The following is a 4,759-nucleotide window of genomic DNA, read 5'->3' as shown; positions in this document are numbered from 1 at the left end:
TTTTTTTTTTTTTTTTTTTTTGAAGTTGCATGGAAATCACAGAATTGCAGGAATTAGATAGGACCTCAAGAGATCATGGGCTTTATGCAGGAATTGAGTAAAGAATGTGTAAATGGGTTTGCATTTTTGTTATTACTACTGGATACTCCAATCTGTGGCTATGTGACTCCAATATGTGACTATGCCTAACATAATTTCTCATGTTTTTCGTCTGTTGTTTTCTTAACATTGCAAAATACCTGAGACCTAAAATTGTCGTCTGATCATATTCTAAGGATGATCTTCTGATTCTTTTATGTGCATGGCTGAGGAATAACTGCCTCAGAACATCAGTCAAAGAGATTTTCTGAAACTTAAAGTTTGGTATTGCATCATGAATCCTCTTAGGCTAAGTAAAGTATTACAAGGTATTCGGAGAATTAAGTAGTCTGGCACTTCTGTCATTTTAATGCTTCAGCAAGTTTTAGCTCTCGTGGTTTTATCTGCAAGAGTACTCAGCTAGCTGAGATCCAAAATGATTTACTGTTATAAGCATAATAATTTAAAGACTTCAACTGATTCTGGGGCTATGCATAATTCCCAGGTTCCTGGAGAACTGATATTTCCATAGGCATCTCAGAATGTTTCATTGCTTTTCAGACATCTTGCAGCTTTCTGGGGCTTTTTAATTCTAGAATAGATCCTCTTGCTATCCCATAATCTCATGCTGAACATTTTATCTGGCAATTTATAATAACTTGCAGTCTAGTACCCTTTTCTCTGTAAATGACAATACCACTAGTAGGGATCCCAGAAAAAGGACTTTAATAACATTTAGAGTCATAATGTCTTCCCTGCAGTAATTGTTAATACCTTTACAACTGGAGATACCAGTTAAGATTAGATGAACAGACATAGTAATGGAGATGTAAAAATAAAAAACAGAGGTGTTGATCACATTCTTACTTTTATGACCTCATTTTGCAATTGGAGTTTTGTAAAATAGTAATAAGCAGTCACTCTGGGATGAATGATTAAATATGAAGTGACTAACAAACCACAATGGAGGCTCATATCTTATAAGTTGGCTTCTAGAAAGTGAGTTTTGATGGGAGAAGTTTTAATAATGAAATGCTTTCCAATGAACAACTGCAGTTAGGAGAAGGAGATTATATTTCAAACTGAGTCTGACAGCATTTTTATAGCTTTGGCAGCCATCTATCTAGAAGAGAGAATAACCAAAAGGAATAAAATACCTCTGATAACTACCTATCTTGTGAAAAAGTATGAGTCTTCTGGTTCTTTTTTTCTTATTTTTTAATGTTTAAGTAATAGAAATTAAAATTACTTAAGGACTTGTTAGTATTGCTTTTATTGTGATGAAATCTTCTACCCTGCTTCACCTCTGAAAGTCAGGTAAGTATTACATCATATGTTATACATTATGTACTTTTTTTGTGGAATAGTTTCAATATTCCAAATATAAGACTATCATAAAGACAATGTAACAGTCATAGCAAGGAATGATTCCAGAGCCTGATCTTACTATTGATTACTTACATGAGTATGCTTCTGCTCACTTGTAGGAGAGTGTCATGGTTTTGTGATTTTTGGCTTTCGGTATTTCACATCATAACATCATGTGGGGCACTGGGACTTTAACTGTCAATGCTCAAGTCCTGGGTACCTGCCCTGAAGAGAAGAAGAACTACATTCCCCAGGGGACCTTGCGGTCAGGGAGAGGAGGTTTAACTCCTGGCAAGGTCGCCTGATTGCTCTTTCTCGCCTGCCCTTCGTCGTGGGCACTGCTCCCGTCTCCCTGCTGCTCAACTGGACTGCGCATCTCGCCTCAGCATTGTGGTGAGGCCTATCCACCTTTTGGACATTCTCTCTCTCATTATATTTGATTTATTAGCTTCAATTCTGATTATATTGTATTATAGTGTGTTATCTTGCATTCTGATAATATACTTAGTAAGTTTGTTTGTTTCTCCTCAGATCAGTGCCGCTGTTTTAATTATTTTGGGGTCTCCTGTTTCCTTTTTTTCCGGAGGCGCGGCTCTGCGGATCCCTCCGCCCCGCTCGTCACGGAACTGGGCCAAACCAGCCCGTAAACGGTTGACAGAGAGACATCTTGAACTTATGTTTTCCTGTTGAGAGTGCTCTGTTACTGACATTCAAAAGCATCACACAGATGTCAGACTGGATGGTCACACTCAGAGAGTCGCAATTATCGACTCAATATCCAGGTGGAGACCACTGATGAGTGGATGTTCCTCAGGGATCTGTGCTGTTAACATCTTTGTAGGAGACATGGACAGTGGAATTGAGAGCAGTTGACATGCTAGAAGGAAGAGATGCTATCCAGAGGAACCTGGACAGGCTTGAGAGGTGGGCTCATGTCAACCTCATGAAGTTCAACCAGCCAAGTGCAAAGTCTTGCACCTGGGTCAGGACAATCCGAAGCACAGATACAGGTTGGGTGGAGAATGGCTTGAGAGCAGCCCTGAGAAGAAGGATTTGGGAATGTTGGTTGATGAAAGGTTCAACATGAGCCATCAAGGTGTGCTTTCAGCCCAAAAGGCCAACTGTATTCTGGGTTGCATCAAGAGAAGTGTGACCAGCAGGTCAAGGGATTCTGCCCCTCTGCTCTTGTGAGAGCTCTCCTGCATCTAGTTCTGGGTCCCCCAACTCAAGAAGAACATGATGCAGGTGCAGAGGAGGACCATAAAGATGATCAGAGGACTGGAGCACCTCCCCTGCGAAGACAAGCTGACAGACCTAGAGCTTTTCAGCATGGAGTAGGCTCTAAGGAGACCCTATTCCAGACTTCCAATATCTGAATTCTGCCTACAAGAAAGGTGGGGAGGGACTTTTCAGTAGGGCATGTAGAAAGAGGATGAAGGGGAGTGGTTTTTAACTGGAAAGGGGCAGATTTAGACTTGATATTAGGAAGAAATTCTTTACTGTGAGGATGATGAGACACTACAACAGACTGCCAAGCAAACTTGTGAATGCTTCCTCCTTGGAAGCATTCAAGACCACGCTGGATGGGGCTTCAAACTGTCTGGTCTAGTGGGAGGTGTCTTTGCCCAGAGCAGGGGAATTGGAACTAGGTGACCTTGAAGTCCCTTCCAACACAAATTGTTCTACGATTCAGTAATTTGTTTTCTGAAATAACAGTAGATTCCCATCATGCTAAAAGAAAGAAAGCAAGTTAGGAATTATTTAAGACATAATTGCTTCAAAACTTTTAAGATAAATATAGAGATCTTCAATTTGACTTCTACATGATTGGAAGCCAAGGGAGATCAGAAGTATTTGTGTATTATAACTCAGGATAGGTTAGTGTGAGCGTCTTCATGTCTAATGAAAAAGGGACAGAAATAATACAGTTTATGAATAACTTATTTTGTGATGAGTGTAAAGAAGATGGGAAGAAAATTTTAAATATATATATTTTTGTAGGTCTTAATGTGTGTAGAGTACTGTGCTCAAATAACATTTTTTGCCCTATCAGAGTCCTTGAAGTTTCAGCTCTTGGCTTCTTAATTTTGTCATTGTGTATTTATGATATTGATCCACCCTTCTGAAATGCAAAGTTTCATCTCTTTGAGGGTGACACAATTATTTATAGGTCAAATAAATATTTACATGGCCTTTTGTGTAACCTCCCATGTGATTTTGATAAATTACAAGATCATGATAAATTGGATAACGTTGTTTTAAATTCAAACACAGAAGACTTGAGTGTTTGGGGTCTATCTCAGTCTGAAATATCTTGATTCTGCCTGCATTGTTCCTTTTTAACGGACCTTCTCATTTTTGACACATATTTAAAATAACTTGGAGAACAGATTAGCTATTGAAAAGCTATAATTGTATGTAAGACAGAGATAGAAGAATGTGTTGATAGCTAAGCTTATTTTCTGCAAATACACCCTGTTTTAAATTCACCATCAAGGAAAGGTTGTATTTTATTGGCCTCTATAGGTTACTTTAGGCAGATGTCTTAACAATAAAATACTACTGAGCATCTATTCCTGTAATTTACATGATTTAACTGAATACATATAGCATAGAATATAAACTGAAGAATTTCAGTGGGAAACAGGAGACAGTGTTGAGGCCAGGTCTTGTAGGAATAAAGAACAGGAGAACAGTGCATTTTGTTTTCCTTTTCATGCCAGTACTTAGGTTATCAAGACTGCCTCTGCCAAGAAGAAAAGAAGGGAGGTGGTGGAGTCACTGTCCCTGGCGGTGTTCAAGAAGTGTCTGGATCAGGTGCTACAAGATATGGTTTAGTAGCTAAGTGAGTAGTAATTGTGATAGGAGGACAGTTGGACTATGTAATCTTGTAGGTCCTTTCCAGCCTTGTGATTCTATGATTCTATAATTCTATGGTTGGAAGCTTGCCAATGTAACTCCCATACGTAAGAAGGGTCAGAAGGAGGATCCAGGGAACTACTGGCATGTCAGCCTGACTTTGGTGCTAGGGAAGGTTATGGAACAAGTCATCTTGAGTGAGATCAACAATATGTGTGGGACAGCTGGGGATCAGTCTCAGCTAGCATGGATTCATGAACGGCAGGTCCTGCTTAACCAACCTGATATCCATCTATGATTGAGTGACCCACCTGGCGGATGAAGGAAAGGCTGTTGACACAGTCTGCCTAGACTTAGGCAAAGCCTTTGATGTTGTCTCCCACATTATTCTCCTGGAGAAGCTGGTAGCCTGTGGCACTGATAGGTGTACTCTTTTCTTGGTACAGAACTGGAT

The sequence above is a fragment of the Lagopus leucura genome, unplaced genomic scaffold (genome assembly GCF_019238085.1).
Source record: "Lagopus leucura isolate 7727_CA_CO unplaced genomic scaffold, USGS_WTPT01 Super-Scaffold_774, whole genome shotgun sequence".
NCBI lineage: Eukaryota > Metazoa > Chordata > Aves > Galliformes > Phasianidae > Lagopus > Lagopus leucura.
The sequence above is the reverse complement of the archived record's forward strand: the minus strand, read 5'-3'. Positions refer to the sequence as shown.